The following is a 20,895-nucleotide window of genomic DNA, read 5'->3' as shown; positions in this document are numbered from 1 at the left end:
TTTCTCATACAAAAGGCAGTTTTGTTTGTTTTTTTTCCAGGATTTGCCTTACACAGGTGATGTTCCTCACAACTCAGCACTACGATGCCAACAGCAGCAATACAGAAAACCCCTCTGGGACAGAGCAGCAGAAAAACCCACCTCCAGACTCACCAGAGAGATGACAGGAGCGCCCTCCCTGCGATGCCAAGTGGAGCTGGCAGGGTGACCCATGGACATTCTGCGTTCACCTTTCAACAGAGTCAATACGGAAACAGAACAAATCTCTCTCGGTGTCGAGATGCCTTCAGGTGCACTTGGAGATGCTCTGGGGTGTCCTGCAGCAGCCAGAGCAGAACAGGGTTTCTACTGTGCTGTAAGTGAGAAATGCAATTGAATCAGAAGAAAATAAAAGGAAGCACCTCTCCCTGTGCTTTTTATATTTAAAAAAATCATGCATTAGAATTTTTTTAAGCGTTCATTCTTGCTTTACACTGTGTAAATTACGAGCAATCAACTTCCAGCCTGAAATTGCAACAGCCCCTCAGGCTGACTGACCTCAGCCAGACCACCAGAATCACTGAACTGTGGAAGGGAAAGCTCATCCCATTCCAGCCCCACCCAGGGCACGGACACCTTCCACCAGATCCAGGGGCAGCCACAGCTTCTCTGGGGAACCTGTGCCAGGGTCCCGCCGCCCTCACAGGGAACAATTCCTTCCTGATATTTAATCTAAACCGGCCTCTGAGGCATAAACTGAAAAATCACAACTAATCCTTTATAGTAAATTAAAGACCATATACATTATGTATATTAGTATAAAATAGTATATAGTATAGTATATAGTATATAATATAGTATATTAGAATACATTCCAAGTAGTATTTTAAAATATATAAGATTTATTTATTATTATATATTACATATATATAATATATATTATATATATTATTATATATATTAATATATTTAGTAACACTGTGCTTATTACTTTTTTGCATATATTTAAACATTACAAATAAGAAACCTTCAAATAATCAGAGAATGAACTAGAAGAACTAACCTAAACAACAGAATAACAGCATTTAGAGCACAAATAAAGAAATGAACACAGACTCTAAAATAATACGTTCTCTTAAAATTGTGCCAAAAAAGCCAAAGCACACATGAGAAAGATAAAGGTGAAAAAATGAATAAAACAAGACCCCCCCCCCACGGCCTGGAGACAACCACCACGAAAAACTGAGCTTGCCCAGAAAAGCATAAAGTAATTACTATTCCAAACGAAAATAACCAAAATCAAAAAATAAATATGTATGAAGAAAGTCTGTAAGACATTATGCATATGTAAAACCTGAGAAAATAAGAAAGGGGGCAAATCCGGCCCGGAACTGCCCGTGGCTCGTTCGGTTCGGCTGAGGGGGGCGACGTTCGGGGACACTCGGCTGGGTTCGGCTGTTCGGCGATTTCCGTCAGCCGTTCGCTATTCTCGGCTGTTCGGGGAACCTCGGCTACTCTCGGCTCTTCGGGGAAACGCGGTGATTTCCGTCAGCCGTCGGCTCTTCTCGGCTGTTCGGCAACACTCGGTCATTTTCGTAACTCCCCGTCTCTTTCCGATTGCTAAGATCATTACGTCACTTTCGCCCCTCCCCGCCGCCATCTTTAGAAGGTCGAGCACTGTGAGCCGCGCCGCCATCTTGGTTGTGGCATGCGTAAGGACCTCATCGGTGTCTAAAACAGCCGCCTGACTAAATTCACTAAGCCGAACCCGGCTGCGGTGCGGCTGAACCCACAGTGCATGTCCCTACACCTGGAAACGCCGCAGAAAATTGTCCCCGGGCGGCGCCGTGGTGGGGATTTTTATGCAGGCACTAAGATAGACACACCAGAGGTCCTCTCTGTTTCCCGCCCTTTTCGCCGCCATCTTTAGAAGGTCAAGCGCCCCGAGCCGCGCCGCCATCTTGGTTGTGGCATCCCCCCCAAATGTCCCCCTCGGCTGCTCGCACAGGCCCCTGACCACATCGTCTGCCCGAACACTGCCCTGGCGCCGCTCAGCCCTCATCCCGTGCCCGCGCACCTGCGTACGCCGCGGAAAAAATCGCTCCCGGGCGGCTCCGTGGTCCAGGTCGCGCGCAGGGAGCTGGCTGCCACGTGTCTGGGGGTCCTCGCATTTTTTCTCGCCTTTTTGGCCGTGATCTTTCGGTCCTCGGGCGGCAAAACTGCCCGTGAGCTCACAGCCCGGGGCTGCTACGGCGGAGAGCTGCAGTACCGCTTTTTATCCACGAGATGGCAGCATTGCCTTACAGGTCACAGCCCGGGGCTGCTACGGGCACGGGGGAGAGCTGCAGTACCGAAATTTATCCACACGATGGCAGCATTGCCTCACAGTTCAGAGCCCGGTGCCAGGCAGGGGGGGCTGCAGTACCGCTCTGTGTCCACACGGTGGCAGCGCTGCCGCAGGGAGAGGAGGCAGAAAAGAACGTGGCCAAAATTCCCCTTCCAAACATCCCCGAAAATAAAGGCCCCAAAAGACCTCCAACCACAACAACTACGAGAACCCCACCATCAACCAAGCCAAAACCAAAAAAGCCTTCATTTTATGCTATATTTCCATATTTCTTCTATTTCTTATTATGATATTACTATTATCTCATGTATTTATCTAGTATAATTTATCTATTTATATAATCTACCTATTTATATTATTAAAATTTGTTTATTATGTCATGTTCATTTTATTAGGTATATTTTACATACTATAATATATGGAACATGTAATAATAGTATAACTAAAGATATTATTCTTAGATGTTATAGTTGTCTTTTTGTTATGTATATATTTATTTTTTTGTATTTTTATTTTTTTTGGTAGCATTTATTTCTTGATATTTTAAACTATATGACTTCATTAACCTAACAGATCAAAACCAGAGTTAATTAGAATTGAAAGACTGGTTTTCTAAGGGGTAAACACTTAATCTTTATTAAAATAAAAATAAATTCTAATAAATAGTATAAAAATAATTTAAAAATAATAATATAAAATGAAATAATTTTCTCTTTCTGCGTGCTTTTGGGGGGATTGTTTGTGGGGGCTTTGTTTTGGGGTTTTTTTTGTTTGCTTAGTTTTAGATTTCTTGGGTAATAAACAAGGAGGTTCAGAGAGTTATAAAATAAAATGTCTACTTAGGTTTATTGCTATCCCCTAACCCCTAACCCTAACACCTAACGCACTACCCTGACCCTTGACCCCCTGACCCCCCTGATCCTTGACCCCCTGACCCCCTGACTCCTGACCCCTGGCCCCTGACCTTTGACCCCCGAACCTTGACCCCTGACCTATGGCCTCTTGACCTTTGACCTCTGACCGATGTCCCCTGACCTTTGACCCCTGACCTATGACCTTTGACCCCTGACCTATGACCTTTGACCTATGACCCCTGACCTTTGACCTATGACCCCCTGACCTTTGACCCTTGACCTTTGACCCCCTGACCTTTGACCTATGACCTTTGACCTCTGACCCTTGACCCTGACCTTTGACCTATGACCCCTGACCTTTGACCCCTGACCTCTGACCTTTGACCTATGACCCCTGACCTTTGACCTATGACCCTGACCTTTTGACCTCTGACCTTTGACCCTTGACCCCTGACCTTTGACCTATGACCCTTGACCTTTGACCCCTGACCTTTGACCTTTGACCCCTGACCCTTGACCTTTGACCTATGACCCCCTGACCTTTGACCCCTGACCTTTGACCCATGACCTATGACCTTTGACCTATGACCCCTGACCTTTGACCTTTGACCCCTGACCTATGACCTTTGACCCCTGACATATGACCTTTGAACTATAACCCCTGACTTACAACCTTTAACCTATGACCCCCTGACCCCCGGCCTGTGACCCTGACCCCCTGACCTTTGACCGTAATGCATTCTGAACCCTAAAATCAACCCCACATGTAACCCTATATGTAAATGTAACCCTGCATAATTAATTGGGTGGTTTGAATATTTAATTAGATCACCAGCATAATTGAGTGATTTGCATATGTGTAGGTAATTAATTAGGTTATTTGCATAGGGTGATTAATTATTCAACTGGCTAATTGGGTCATTAGTGGTCCAGGTGGGAGTGGGGGGTGTGGTGATTAAGCAATCATCTATAATCAGCTGCTCCCAGCTGGAGGACTAATTAGGGGGGCATACAGTATGTATACCCTGTGTATAGGGGGGCTATAGGGTGTATATATAAATTAAAAAGAATAAAAATAGTAAGTCTGGTGCAGTGGTAGGAATTTTCATGTGGCCAGGGACCAAATATTTTTATTTAAAGTTTTTTTTAATATTTGTTCCCTGGCCGCATGAAAATTCCTACCACTGCACCAGAGTTAGAAATAAAGTTAAACTTTATTTCTAACTTTAAATTACAAAGGAAGAGAAAGAGAGAAACAGAGAAAAACAGAGAGAGAGAGCGAAACAGACAGAGAAACAAAGCAAAAAAGAGTCAGAGCAACAGACAAACACAGTGAGTTAGAGCGAAAGAGAGACTTGGAGAGAAACAGAGTTGTTAGAGTGGAAGTAAAAGAGAAACAGCATTAGAGTGAAACTGAGACAGAGTGAGCGTGAGAGAAACAGAGAAACAGACTGAGAGACTGAGAAAGAAAGAGAAACAGAGTTACACTGAAATAGAGTTACAGCGAAACATAGGGAAAGAGAAACAGAGCTAGAGAGAAACACAGAATGAAAGCAAAAGAGAAACAGCTAGAAATAAAACAACAGAGGAAAATAAAGAGTTAAGAGAGAAAGAAGCAGAGTGAGAGAGAAAAGGAAATAGCATGAAGATATAGAGAGGAAAATAAATAGACTTACCTGGAAGGAGGGAAATAGAGTGAGAGAAAATGACTCAATGACACCAAATGAAGACAGGAGCCAAAGGGGGGCAGAGGGGGCGGGAGGGAATCTTAATTAAGGTGGATTCAACTACTATTGAATGACCATTTTTATTTACACTTCAGCAAAACACATGGAAACAACATATACAAATGCAAGTACAGATACAACCCATACACACGCTGATAAAAGTACAGCTTCGTACAGAGCAATACATGGAAACACGGCAGCAAATGCAAATACGGAACAATACAAGGAACCGCAAGCCAAATACACATTGAGACAATAGAACAGTTTTTCTGCTTCTGAAACATCCATTATATCTCATTTTATTGGTACAGGAAATGCAAAACAAAAGCAGCACATGTAACATAGAACAGTCATCCACCACACGCACCTCCTTCAAGCTTGCACACAACCCCACCCTCGCTCTCACCTCAAAGCACCTCCCAACAACCCCCAATCATCGACACACACTCGCAGCACTCCTCGGGAACGTGGTTCCCGGGAGCCTCGACACAAACCGGCCTGCCTGACGAAAACCCCGGTCCCTAGGCCGTCGGCACCCAAACTTTGGCGATGAACATCGCCTCGCAGACCGGCCGGGACCGAGGAAAAAAAAACCCAGCTGGGGGGGAAAATTAAAACCCCCCCCCCAGCTGGGGATTTTTTATTCTAAATTTAAAATGTGTTGAAAAGCCTGAAAGGCAAAAGTCACGCACACAAGGTTACAACCAGTCAAACCAGTCAGCACACACACAGGCAAACACAAGCAAACACAGACAACTCTCATACACACACAGTCACTCTTCAGCGTACATGGTAGATTCCAGGAAACTTGTAGCATCAGCAAGCACAGAGATGCTAATCCTCCTCAGAGACCTGGAAGACAACAAGAGGTGGTCAACAAGGGCTTATCTGACAGCAAGTTATCCCCACTCCAGGCCCATATCTCCTATGCCCAAAACTCCACAGAAAAGAGGTGAACTGTGAAGTTTTACAACTGTTCTACCTCACTAAGACTATGTGCCAGGGCAGGGCAGCTCACACATAAGTGGCATAAGATAGCCTGATACAACATAGGCACATACAATAGGATACAGCATAGTCACATACAATAGCATACAGCATAAGCCAGCATAGTATGATACAATATAGTCACATACAATAGGATACAGCATAGTCACATACAATAGGATACAGCATAGTCACATACAATAGGATACAGCATAGTCACATACAATAGGATACAGCATAAGGCAGCATAGTCACATACAACATATTCAGATACAATGTAGGCACATACAATATAAACCAACATAGTGAGATGCAATAGACTCAGATACAATGTAGGCACACACAATATAAGCCGACACTGAGAGACGCAATATTGGCGCATTCAACATTGGCACATACAACGTGAGCAGAGACAGGTAGAATACAAGTGCTGACTTCAGATAACTCTGAAAGATACTGCAGGCACGTGAGGGGAATCTAATACCCTCCCTATAAAAGTCCAAGAGAATGGCATCTGAAAAGGCGGCGCTACCGAAGCTGAGAATGAAAACGGATGAAAACGCTCGAGTGTCCGTGTGCCGGCCTCAAAAAGTCAAAATGTAACGAGGCCGGAATAAGGATGATCCGGGAAAGTACGCGAGGAGAATACGGCCGACGTGGGCCGGAATGATATGGATAAAGCGTCTGGATGTAACAAAGGCCTATCACACAGAAGACAAGGGACACAAACAACACAATGCAGACGCAGACAACACAGCAGACACAACTTGAAACTGCCAGGCAGCTTCACCTTATGGACCCAAGACTCCTAGCACAAGATGAGCCACAGGCTGATGACACCAAAGGAAAGAAAGCTTTAAGGCAATAGCACGTGATGATGAAACGGAACTCCTTACAAGAACTAGCGCCTAAGTTGTTAATACGATGCTCGAGAAGCTGGGTAGGCCGAGAGAAGGAAGAGATGACTGCCGGGGGACCGTGGCGATAGCTCTGGACCCGAAGGCGACCTCCTCGGGTAAAAACGTCCACGAGGATGTTGAGACTCAAAGACAGATGACGGCGCGAAACACGCGAGGACGCGGAACTGCCCTGCCCGGCAAAGCCTCCGCTGAGGCCGAGGTGAAACCCTCTCCCGTTACTTCTGAGGGGCCCGTCCCACTAGGGCCCTCTCCTCTAAGCTGACTTTGAATTGCCTCCTTTTGCAAAGCTTTTTCCCCTTCACCCAAACACCAGCCCAAACACTTATCTTTCACAAGATGAGTGGACAAAAATCCATCTTCAATGGAAAAGAACACATCCACTTCAGTGCTGCCAGATCCAGTCTTGGGCTCTGCACCTCATGGTACCTAAGACAACAAAACAGAAAATGTGACAATTGCCTGACAGAAAAAGTAATCCCCAGGCCTCCCCTGCACCGCTACCCCGGCTCACCTCAGATCATCATTTGACTCCTGAGGCTGCCCGGAGGGTACCTGCAAAAGGAAAAGGCACACATTTAGCGTGCTGTTACACACCGCTCACCTGAGTCATCCTGTCAAAATGTCAACTCACCTGCTTGCCTCTCTTCCCTGGTAGGCGTAGGGCCGCAGCAGCTCCCACAAAGAAACAAGGCAAAAAGCAGGCTGAGTTACTGTGAAAACACAATTGCTCCAGTCTGACAGAACTCTGAAACATGTATATCTTAAACTTGTACCCACCAAGCTGCTGGGATCCAGGACTGGAACACCTTGCAAGTGGACCACCTAAAAAAAAAACCCAAAAAAACTCAACAGTGTATGCTTAGAGTTGCACCAGAAATTGAGACCTGAGCAACAACTGCTTCCATCCACCAGTCAACACTCACCCTGTCTGCTTCACCTGGAGTGCCAATATCATATGTTATCTCCTAAAAATAAAGACAAAGAACAATGAAATACACCTCAATGTCAAGTTACTGCTGGTAATACTGTGCATGGGGAGAATGAGACCTGTTAAGGGGTTGAAAGGAAAAAAAAAAAAGGCACCACAGTGTTCACAGCTTTCTCCATTCAGGTTTTTTAATTTTGCAGAAAATACAGAGGTTTTTTACTAACTGCACTCTCAATTATATCCAGACATCCAATGGACATGGAGGTCATTTTTCTACTCAGGGTAAGAAAGAGAATGGAGAAAAAAAAAACAAAAAAAAAAACAAAAAACAACCCCAAAGAAAACATAAGTTAATGGTTTCTGTGTAGAAGTCCACCGGAAGGGTGGTCAGTGCTCAGAGAATGGGAGTCTCCTGGAAAACAGAGAATGCTTGGTCTTTTTTCATGCTATCCTTTATCTTTTTCATATTAAAGCGTGGCACAAATGAATTTAGTGTTCTTTGATGTCAGTCTTTTCCTGGTTTTTCTCTCCTTTAGGGTCAAACTTCCACATACTCTGGGTAAGAAATAATACTTAAAAAAGGAACAAAGAAAACATGAAAAAATAAAAATTTTAAAAAAACTGAATAAAAATAAAAAGTTTTTAAAAATTAAAAATACAAAAAATAAAAACATGGAAATAAAATAAAAATCTAAAAAAAATCTAAAAGTAATGTTAAAAAAAGTTAAAAATTAAAAATAAATATAAAATCTTTTAAAGAACACAAAACAACAGCTGGACTGGGATGAGGCCTTCCAGGGGCTTTGCTTCCTACTGGCTCCATCCTTTTTTACCAACTACCTGCAAGACGAAAAACAACAGGGATAAAGTTTCAAACAGGATGTCCTTGGTTGAGGCACTTCAAAATAAGATTTTTAACAAAAAGTCAGCCAAAAAAAGAGAGTCTGAAAATCAAGATATAAGCCTCACAGCTATTTAAAAACAAAACAAAACAAAAAAGCTGTCACTGGTGTGCATAACTTGCCAGCCCCTCATGGTTTGAAGTCCTTAGCATTTTTTTTACCAAGTTGACAACTAAAGCCTTGTAGAAAGGTTAAAAACAAAATCCTGGACAAAACCAGGCATTTTCCCAAGCCCCCTCAGTGTGGAGCTGTGTCAGCCCCCAGTGTTTGGTCCCCCAGCCCAGCCCAGAGCAGGCTCCAGCTGCTCCCCAGGGAGGGGTTACCAAGGGACTCACTTGTTTGGAGCTGTAAATGCAGGTGCCCCGCACTGCAGTGCCAATAAATGTGAGATATGGGACTCTCATCATCAACAGTGACTGACCTTCTCAGGGGAGCCCCTCACCCGGGATGGGGCACTCTGCCATGGATTTAATCCATCTGCACCTGAAACAAAGTCAGGACAAAAGTCAAAGTGCTGCAGGAGAACTCGACAGCTCCAGACACTTGGTGTCAATCCAGGAATACTCTCTACAGCCCAACTACACCCCACATGACAAATTTCAAGCCCCCAAGACTTGTCCCATTCCCCTACACCCAGACTGAGCAACAAGGCAGAGCAGCTCCAGGCCAAACACACCAACCCCCGTGACACAGGACAGGACAAAAGGGGGGACACAACAGGGACAGAAATATTTCGGCAAGAAGAATGACCCTGAGGACCGAGAGAACTCGCAATGAGATGACCGAGGTAAGACCGATGGGGAGCTGACCAGGCTCAGAGAACCCTGCAGGAAGAAGATGCCAACGGGATCACTGACCCCAAGAAACACAGAGATGGATGCTGAGAATACTACAGTCAGAATCATCTAATTATCTTTGTATTCTGACAAGACCTAATCCACCAGAATGGATGGTGGCAGTGCACAGCTGTGGATACAGCTCAGAACAAGACCTGGAAAGGCATCAGCCTGGACACTTGTGAAGAGAGATGAGTCCAATAGGTGTCCAAGCTCCTGAGTCAAAGGCACCTGGCTGAGGAACGCAGAGATCAGAAATGCTGAGATTGATTCCAGGGGTTTTAAACGGCCCCTTGAAGGGCAAAGGGAAAAGACATGAAAGAGACAAGATGCACAAAAGACACAGAGTGCACAACAGACAAGTGACACGACATGCCTTGGGACTGCTCTGCCCTGCACACTTCAGCACTGTGATCAAAAATGAGACTTTCCCTTCACACAGCCCAAGGGGTCACATCTTGGACATCCCCATCTCCAAACCTGATTTAAAAACCCCTCCTGGTGACCCCTGACCCCACACCCCACTTTCATCCCCTGTGGCTCCCAGCCCTCCACTTATCTCTGGGACATCTGGGGATGCCAATCCATGTCAGGTGCCAAAGGTGCCTCTCCCTCAGGGAAATTCCTGCTGTCACTGGGCTGGTGTCTCTCAGTCAGCTACAATAGAGAAAAGCAAATGTGACCGTGTGATCTCAGCAGCACATGGGCCAAAAACCAGCAATTCTGCTACTCACCACCTCCTGAGCACACCCAGGTCCTCGGGCCCTGTGCTCCAGCTGTGCTCAGACACCAACACTGCGGGGTGTGCCTGGGTTAAGAGCAGACAAGGTGATGTGGCACTGCTGAAACTTGAGCAGAGCCTCGCTCCTCCTCCCTGACACACCTCAACTCCTCGGCTGTTACCAAAGCCCACCTGGATGGCCCCGTCAAATGGAGAAGGTCAAGGCTTCACCACAGAGTCCTGTAATGCTCCCACTGTCTGGCTGGTAAGAGGAGATCAGCATCGTGTGAGTGGAACACCTAAAACACACAGCACTGGATGCTCAGAGTTCCACCAGCAAGTGAGGCTGGAGCAATAGTAACTGCTTCTGTCCACCCATCACTGCTCACCTCGTCCACTTCACCTTGACTGCAGAGACTCAGCTTTGCCTCCTAAAAACAAAGACAAAGAGCAGTGCTCAGTGCTGTAACATGGCCACCATTTACACCTCCCCTGCAAACACAAACAGTGACTGACCTTCTCAGGGGAGCCCCCTCACACAGGATGGGGCACTCTGCCATGGATTTAATCCATCTGCACCTGAAAGAAAGTCAGGACAAAAGTCAAAGTGCTGCAGGAGAACTTGACAGCTCCAGACACTTTGTGCCAACCTCACTCTTTTTACTCCTGAGGGGTCCATCCCACTGGGCCCTCTCCTCTCTAAGGTAACTTTAAATTGCCTCCTGGGACTGAAAAGTTTTTCCCCCTTCTCCCCACCACCCAACCCCAACACTTAACTTTGGAATACGAGCAGACAAAATCCATCCTGGACAGAAATGAACGTGTTGGCTCTGGGGATTTGGAAACGTTCTCTCAGTGCTGCCATATCCAAACTCCAGCTGTGCACCTCCTCACACTACCTGGGACCACAGAACAGAAAATGTGACTATTCCCCTCCAGAAGAGTCACCCCCGGGGCCCCTCTGCACCCCTGTCCCGGCTCCCCCTCAGATCTTCCCCCACTCCAGAGGCTGCCCAGAGTGAACCCAGCAAAAGGAAAAGGGACACACTGAGCACAGCACTCACCTCTGGGCCACCTGCCCAAGGGCCAACTCACCCCCTCCCTCTATTCCTTGGCACACCTGGGGCAGCAGCAGCACCTGCAAAGAAACAAAAAAGGAAAAATCATGCTGAGTTCCTGTGAAACAGCAACCTCCCTGCTCTGACTGAAGCACAGCACAAGTGAACCTTAATGTTGCACCCATCCACCCTCCTCTGGCATCCTGGGCCAGCACATCTGCCAAAGGGACCACCTAAAATAAAATAAAACAGAAGAGTGAATGCTTAGAGTAGAACCAGAAGTGAGACTTCAGCAACAGCAACTGCCTCTGTCCACCCATCACTGCTCACCTTGTCCACTTCACCTTGACTGCAGAGACCCAGCTTGGCCTCCTAAAAACAAAGACAAAGAGCAGTGCTGTAACATGGCCACCATTTACACTCCCCTGCAAACACAAACAGTGACTGACCTTCTCAGGGGAGCCTCCTCACCCGGGATGGGGCACTCTGCCATGGATTTAATCCATCTGCACCTGAAAGAAAGTCAAGACAAAAGTCAAAGTGCTGCAGGAGAACTTGACAGCTCCAGACACTTTGTGTCCATCTAGGAATACCCTCTACAGGCCAACTACACCCCACATGACAAATTTCAAGCCCCCAGGACTTGTCCCATTCCCCTACACCCAGACTGAGCAACAAGGCAGAGCAGCTCCGGGCCAAACACACCAACACCCGTGACACAGGACAGGACAAAAGGGAGGACACAACAGGGACAGAAATATCTGGGCAAGAAGAATGACCCTGAGGACCGACAGAAGTCGCAATGAGATGACCGAGGTAAGACCGATGGGGAGCTGACCAGGCTCAGAGAACCCTGCAGGAAGAAGATGCCAACGGGATCACTGATCCCAAGAAACACAGAGATGGATGCCTGAGAATCCTACAATCAGAATCCTTTACGTATTTCTGCATTTCTTACAAGACCTAATCTGCAGTAATGGATCATGGTTGCGCACAGCTGTGGATACAGCTCAGAACAAGACCTGAAAAAGCACCGCACGGGATGCTCGTGAAGAGAGATGGATTCTGAGGAGCCTCTGAGCTCCTGAGTCAAAGCTTTGATGCCTGGCCTGATATCAGCACCAGGAACAGGGAGATGTTAAGAATGAAGCTTGACATTTCCAAAAGACCCCTTGAAGGGTTAAGGCAAAAGACACACAAAACAAAACACACAACAGACACGGAGTGCACAACAGACAAGTGACACGACGTGCCCTGGGACTGCTCTGCCCTGCACACCTCAGCACTGTGAGACCTTCCCTTCACGTGCCCTAAAGGGGTCACATCTTGGACATCCCCATCTCCAAACCTGACCCAAAAATCCCTCCCGGTGACCCCTGACCCCACACCCCACTTTCATCCCCTCTGTGGCTCCAAGCCCTCCACTTATCTCTTGGGTATCCAGGGATGAGAATCCACATCGGGTGCCAAAAAAGGCCACCTCTGCCTCTGGGAATTCCCTGGTGTCACTGGGCTGCTGCCTCTTAGCCAAGTACCATAAAGAAAACCAAACATCCAGGGATGATCTCAGCAGGGCTGTTGTCTGGTGGGCGACAGGATCTCAGTGTGATACAAGTGGAGACATGAAACACACAAACAATAATGGATGGTTAGAGTTACACCAGAAACACCACTACCCTGACCACACAAATATATCAATTTTAGAAACAAAAACACAAACAAAAGTCCACAAAAAAAAAGTACCAAGTCTTCGTACTTATAGCCAAGCTACCAAATATAATAAAGATAACCCAATGTCCATTCCCCTCAAAAAGCCTCCAAAATATAGACTCAGAACCCCCCAACTTAAAGACCTGTCTCTAAACAAATAAGAAGCAGAAAACCCATGTCTTTTGACCTATATAAATTCATTAACCTATCAAAAATTAACAGCACCAAAACCAATTATTTCTAATCTAATAAACTCACAATATCTCAAAGCCATCAAAACAAACAAACCACCTAAATTCACACAAAACCAAAAGATCCATTTAAGTACAAACAATATCTCCTAAATTATCCATAACTATAAAACATGCACCATAGTCAAGCATGCTAAATAAACAACCCCTATAATACAATAAACAATAATCTAATTATAAATTTTAATAAATCCTATAAAATTACCTACATCACACTGTGGCTAGGCCACTAAAACAAACATAACACACTTGCCATGATAAAAGCCACCACTAAAAAAAAAACCTCCCCTATGCCTCACACCACAGCCTATTACACCACTGTAAACCTTTGAAAACGTACCCTTGAAAAAAACATTTTCCCTAAACAACAATTCAACAACAAAACTCAGTTCAAAAATACTCTGGCCAACGTGCAAACTGTGAAGCCTAACATGAAATAAGTACACCATATATCCCTCATCATGTGGCATCTACAAACTAAATAACACTACACAATAAAACATTAAAAAACACCTTAAAACCACAAAAAAGAAAAAACTAGCTCTATCCAACCTGAATCCCTACATATAATACACAAAACCCCAATAATACATACCAGAAGCCTCTCAAAAAAAAGCTACTTAAATTAATTCTACCTCAAATACAAAAAAATCCACTATAACATCATCTTCACTTAAAAACCAAATTGCACACAATAAATAACACCGAAAAAGTCAAACAAAATGCTACATACTACCAAAGAACCCAATACCGAATAAAGAACACATAAACATACACAACTCATTAAAAATCTAGGTGAAAAGAAGTTTCCTCCAGTTTAAACATAAAAAACTACAGAAGAGGATTTTTTTTTTTTTTTTTTTGGCAATTTCAACTTCTTTTATTTGCATAACTCCTTTTTCTTCTAGGAGCACCAGGGAGGGATTACTAAGATAAAGCTGAAAAGGAAACAAAGCCCCCTCTATAAACCCACACTGGCTTACCTTCTGCTGCTGCTCGGTATAAAGGTTTATCCCTCATCACCTCCCGAAATGATGCTCCAAACCCACGTGCTCCCACCTTCACTCCATGAACCACATCCAAACATCCCAGACCCCGAGATGAGCTCCTCACTCCCCACGGCCGATACCAAACTGAGCGGGGACTCCCCTCTTAAACCGCCCCCGGCCAGAACCGCCCCCTCGTTATCCATTACAGCTCCACCTGTGCCCAGTCTGTCCCCTCCTCATCCTAGTGGCTCACACCTGTGGGGGAGTGGGGCCGGGGGGAACCGGAGCCGGGATCTCTGCCGGGGCCGGGGGAAGGCCGGGGCAGGGGCCGGTGGAGACCGGGGCCAGGGAACCGGGGCCGGGGGGAACCGAGGGAGAGCGGAGCCCCCGGGCCCTCAGCGCGGGCTGGGGCCGGGCCAGGGGCGGGGGGCGGCCGGGGAACCGGGGCCGAGGGATCGGAACCAGTGCCAGGGCCAGGGGGACCGGGGCCGGGGCATCGGGGCCGGGGGGAACCGGAGCCAGGGAACCGGAGCCAGGGAACCGGGGCCGGGGGGAACCGGAGCCAGGGAACCGGGGCCGGGGGGAACCGGGGCCGGCGCTGAGGGAGGGGCGGAGCTCCCGGGCCCTCAGGGCGGGGCGGGGCCGGGGCGGTCCCGGGGCCCGCTGTCCAATCAGCGCTGCCCATGCCTGAGCGAGCCCGCCAATCGCGGGCAAGGGCGGGGGTTCAAAAGGGTCTCGGAAGGGGCTGTCGGGTTTGTGGCTCGGTGTGGAGCTCTCTGGGTGAGTATGTGGTGTCTTCGGGCTGTTTTAGTGCGGTGAGAACGTCTTCATTTATTTCCCTGTAGGGTATGGTGCGTGGGACTGTACTGAGGTATACGTTATATGGTGGGTAGTAACAGGTGGAGCTGGGGTTGGGTTGAGAGCCCGTTGTTCCGTGCCGTGGTCGGAATTTGGCTTAGAATTGCACGACCTTTTCCTCTGGGGGGCTGGGAATATGCTGGGAGTGTGAATATGCTGAGCCTTGGTGTTTTTGCAAGTGAGGGAGAGACATGTACTTTTGGGGTGTGTTGTTTGGGGAAGGTACAGAACTTTGCCTACCTGGGTTTTTTCCCTTTAATCTCTTGCAGTACATGGGTCTCGCTGGGGTCTGATACTGAATGTATTAATTAGCCTTTAACTTGGAAAGAATATGGCAGGAAGAAACAGTCTTTTGAGGTTGATTTATAAAGTGACTTAAGTAATAAAATTTCTGTGGAATTTGCTATACAGTTTGTAAGAGCTACTTACTTGGAAGAGGAGGCAGCTTTGGAGTAATGTGAGTTGTTTCTGCTGGTTCGAGTTACTTTTTCAAGGGATCCAGATTGCCTCAGCCCTGGGCAGGGTAATGGTGCTTGAGGGTGAGGGAGGCAAGGACAGAGGGGCTGGAGGTGTGTGAGACCTCCCTTAGGTGTCCCCACTCTGGGAAGGGGCTGAACATCAGATGTAACTCAGGACAGCCTGGGATTTGTTTGCTTTTGGGCTGGTGGTATGTTTTGGGGGCTTTTGTCCCGGGGGTAAAGAGTATTTAACTTTTCTTGCCTAGAGGAGCTTTTTTTTCCTTGTCTTAGCTTGGCCATGAAGTGTGAAGGTTTTATACCCTAAACTTTATGTTCTGGGTCCAGTGTTTGGGGCTTTTGTCTGGCTCTAGAGTATTTCCTATTGTAAATGTCTTTTTAAGTTCTCAGGAGATATGTTTGAAGATAGGGAAGAATTTCTTAGTCTACGGATATTTTTTAATGGTTTTTCTTTTTGTTTGGTTTTATTTATGGAGGAAGATTGGTTTTTTTGTTTATGCTCTGTAGCTCAGCATATACAGAAGGTGTATTGACCCCCACATCAAGCAGTGCAAGTGCACAAAGGTTTATTTGATTAATTGTCTGAGGAATAATGGATCGAGTCTGTTCCACATTCGTTTGCCACCCTGTGGGAGTGTGGTGTTCTTGTGCATGTGGGGCTTTGGCCACGCTTGGGGAGATGTAAGATAAGCACTTGGGTTCCTCTGGTTATTTGATGGGAAATGCGTGTTTGGGGAAGTTCCCTGTGGATAAACTGCTCTGGTTACCTGATGGGAAGTGGGTGTTTGGAGCAGCCCCCTGTGGATAAACTGCTTTTCTGTTGCAGATCTGCAGCAGTGCTGGGTTTGGCAGCGTGGCTGAAGGGTTTGTGAGAGCAGAGCAGGGAATGGACCCATCAGCTCCAGCAGGGTGAGGAGTGTCTGCTTCTATTTCCAGGAGGCTGAACCCGAAGCCTGTTGCCTAAATGGACGGCACTAATTGCACCTTTTCTTCTCTCGAGGTCCCTGGCAAATGTTGGACAAGAACTGAAACGAGACTTGTTGGTCCCTGGCGGAGAGAGAAGCAGCAGATGGAGTCGGGGGAGTTTCTGCGAGTCCCAGCTTGATGAGTCCCTGTTTGTGAGGCTTGACAGTCTCAGTAGCTTTTCATGGTTTACAGGCTCTTTCACCCAGTTCCATCCAGGCCATTTCAGAGTGTGGTGCAGAGCAGGATTGTAAATACAGTTCAGCCAGAATGGGTCCACAGCTGCAGCATCAGAGGTGTAAATGCTTGGGAATCTGCAAGTTTGCCTTAACTTGTGAAGTGCCAAGGCCTGAACAACAGGCCCTGAGCTCAAGTTGACCTGGAGATGAAGGTTTAAACCAGATGTTGTGTTTGTAGACCCTGAGTAGTGAAATAACCAGGATCATTAGTGTTCTGGACTAGGTCAGTGCTCATCAGTGAAATGTGGCTTGACCTTTCATGTTCAGAGGCTGGATAGGGCCCTGAGATCAGTCCTGTGGCCCTGTTGGGAGGTGTGGGGCCAAAGGCAGCTCCTGCATTGCTCCTGAAGCCCTGGCCAGGCTTTGGGCACAATCCAGGAGGAGGCTGAGCCCAGCTGTGCCCGCAGTGGGAGTTGTGTGAGCCTGTTTATTGCACACAATTGTCCGACCTGGGCCCTGTCCCAGCCCAGCCCAAGCCTCTTTGCCTGCCGGTGGACGCACCCGCAGGAATTCCCAGTTCTGGGGGAGGCTCTCCAGGGCTGGACTATGATAGGGGTTTCCCAGCTGCTGTGCGGCTCTGGAGGGTGGGGAAGCCTCAGGGTCCCTGGTGATCTCAGTCCCTGTAGCTGATCTTGGGTAGCAGTGCTGAGGGGCGTTGCTGAGCTTCTCCTTGGGGGGTTCTTTGCTGCTTTGAGTAGGGACATGCACATTTCCATCTAGCTCGGGATTGCTTGGGCAAACAAACAGAGCTCTGGAAAGGCATTGAATGTGTGGGGTTTCTGTTCTAGTCCTGGCGTAGAATCACCTTCTGTCCTAAAGGAAACAAAGAGCACTTGCTGGCACTGGGAGACTTTGGTTCCTTTCCTTCCAAATGTTTGGAGTGCCCTGTAGCTGATGTGCTGCTATCAACATGTGCCAGGTTCCTGTCTTTGCTGTGTATTTCATTGTATTCCAGGTGGGATCGAATGTCCCTGCAGTGATTTGGGACCTGCTGAAGTGTTTTTGGAGCCAGTACTCTCACTTGGGACTCAAGGTTTCCACCTGGAATGATGCTGGGAGCTCTGGAGGACTCAGAGCCTGGTGGTTGTTGTGTCCTTCTGACTGCGCAGCCCCTTGGGTGAGTCAGAGACTGGGAGATCTCTGTGGCCTTTGCTCGTGCCAGGTAACAGCCACTAATGCCTTCACTGACAGCTTCAGCTGTGCTATTGCTTATCCTGAGCAATGAAGTGTTTTGTGATCCAATAAGTCTCTCCTCTTTGTTTGAGTTTCTTACAGTTTCCATCAGAAATGTTGAAATTGGAATTTCTTTGGAGTCCATAGGGAAGAACGGGGAGTCATGGTCAGAACACTGAAGCACTTGGGAGAGGCAAAGTAGAGCTTTTATTTGTAAAGCTCTCAGAAGGAAACCATCAACCGAATTAGGTACCAGCCTCAAAAATACTTCAAGTTTTTCTTCTAATAATGACCTAATGGAAATAAAGGTAAGGATTTGGTATGACTTGGAGATTAGGTTAGGAACTACAAACTGCACAAAATGCTCTCAGCCAGGTGGAAGGTATGACTGCTATTTCTTCCATTCCCACTTTTGGGTCAGGTGAGTTTTTTGGGCAGTTTTTCAGCTTGAGTGGGAATGCGAGTTTCCCAGATGTGCTGAGATCTGCTGTGAGTGTTGGTAGCTCATGCTGCCTCCAAAATGACAAGCTGTTGTTTAAATATTTCATTTCTGTTTTCTTAGGGAAGAAATGCCCTGAAGTTGTTCTCATCTCTGACCATTGCAAGGCGGGCTTGGATCTCTGCTCTGGCTGTTGCGGTGCGTAGGATGGTGGGTTTCCAGGGATGTAAGTGGTGGTGATTCCAGCCTGGAGCACTGGTCTGGCTGTGCTGCAGAGGTGTAATGGCCTGCTGGGCTCCTCCTCTGCTTCTGTTCCGGTGCAGACCTGTCCTGCCCTCGCCAGCAGCCTTTCCTTCCTTGGGAAGCTGATCCATCCTGTGCTCAGCGGGGAGATCTTGGCTGATGCTGTGTTCTGCCTGCCTGGACTGGCAAAAGCTGCTGCTGTGGTTGGACCATTGTCGTGGAGATCCTGCAGACAGGTAACCATCCCCCTTCCCCTTGCAGGTGGGTCTCTGCTGCCCTGGGAGGCTCTGGTTTGCCCTGGGTTCCCAGAGAGCATCTCCAGTGAGATGCTGAGGCCTGAACAGCAGCCTGAGCCTGAGGTGACTTCCCAGATGAACCCTGAGTATGACGTTGTTAATGCCATGAAGACAGTTTAGTTCAACATAGGTGCTCTAAACATTAGTGTTAGTTGTTCTTAATGCCAAGCTGCCTGTTGTAGAGTTGTCTGTATCCTTTTGTGTGGGGTGTATCCAGAAATCCTCCCTACAGGTATCCCTGGAGACTTGTGAGGAGAATATTTTAGGCAAAACCCTCCTGGCTGTGGCCTGGGCTCTGGCCAAGCCCTGGCCCCAGCTGGCTGGGAAATGGGCCGTCAGAACCAGATGTTTCCTGCACAAAAAGCTGAACAAGTCGTTTGGGCTTGTCAATTTGGGCCTCTGAAGCTGGACCCCTTTCTGGGCGCCCTGGAGATCCCAGCTACGGGTGGACGCACCGCGTAGGATTTCCCCCCTTGGCGGGAAGGGCTCTCCAGGTCCTGGCTGCAGAACGGGGCTCCCCAGCCACTGCAGGCTCTGGCTGATGGTGGGGTGTTCAGGCAATTGGTGATGGAGCTCAGTCACTGTTCTCTCTCCCCTGCTCCTGTAGTAACGGTCAGATGCATTCCCATGCTTGTTTTGACTCATTGTTAAAGCCAAGTGAGTGATCAGCTCGCTCACTGTTTTACCAAGTGTGTCCTTTTGCCTTTGTTTTGCCTCCCCATTAATAGTAAAATAAGACTATTCTTCCTGTTGATGTCTGTGTCCATTCTCCTGCTGCCGTGGACTGGCAAAACACCCAGTCACCACCTGGGGCACTGCAAGGAGAGATCCCAGGGCAGCCCCCGAGTCTCCACTTGCTCCTTTTCCCTGCTGAGCTCCTTGGGGTGAGTGCAGTGATCCCTGAGGATGGAGAAGGGCTTGGGATGGGGTGAAAAGACTTGGAGAAACCATTTTCCAGAAGGATGTGAGCCTGAAGGTTTGTCTACTATCAGGTGCTTTTGTCCATCTCATGTGTTTTATATTTTTAGTTGTCTGGCGAGTTCAAGGGCACTAAGTTCAAAATGGAAAAGGCTTTTTCTCAGGTATGGCATAATTTTTAATGAGTTTTTTTCTTTTTGTTTTGTGGGAAGCATTAATTTTCTTTTTATGTGTTGTCCTTCAGGACACTCAGAAAAGAAGCTCAGTGGACCCTCCCACAACAGTGCAAGTACCTGGCAGTGAAATGGATCAGTTGTTGTTGTCTGGATGGATTGAGCCTGTGAGGATTTGTTGTTCCTGTGCACCTGGGGGGCTTTGGCCATGCTTGGGGAGATATAAAATAAGCACTGGGGCTGCTCTGGGTGTGTGATGGGAAGTGTGTGTCTGGAGCAGCCCCCTGTGGGTAAACTGCTGTTGTGTTGCAGATCTGCAGCAGCGCTGGGTTTGGCAGCGTGGCTGAAGGTTTGTGAGAGCAGAGCAGGGAATGGACCCATCAGCTCCAGCAGGGTGAGGAGCGTCTGCTTCTGCTTCCAGAAGCTTTTGCCTTCTGGAAAGTTTAATGCCTGTGGCTGTAATTAGCAGTAGTAATGGTGCCTTCTTTTATCTCTGAAGGTCACTGACCACCATGGAACAAGAACTGACCCAGAACTCATTGGTGCCCCGGCAGAGAGAGAAGCAGCAAATGGTGTTGAGAAAATGTCTGTGAGTACATGCGAGATCCTGGTGTTCTTGATGGCTTAAGAAATTATCTGAAGAGAAAAATATCTTTCTCTTTACAGGAGGATCTGATGTGGAACATATGACCAAGACGATGTGATGTGACTTCAAGAAACCTCAAAATAAGGCAATATTAATGTTTTTTGATAGAAGGAAAGTATCTGCAAACCCTTGGTAGAAGCCTGTGAAAGGTAAGTGAGGGGCTGCAGACACAAGCAGGAAAACACCTGGGGCTGTGATTTGATTTCACAAGGGGTTATGGGTTCCTGTCTCCAGTGTCCATATGTCAGTGGAGCTGGATCCT

Source organism: Zosterops lateralis (genome assembly GCF_965231275.1).
Source record: "Zosterops lateralis genome assembly, chromosome: 35".
NCBI lineage: Eukaryota > Metazoa > Chordata > Aves > Passeriformes > Zosteropidae > Zosterops > Zosterops lateralis.
Note: the sequence above shows the minus strand (reverse complement) of the source record.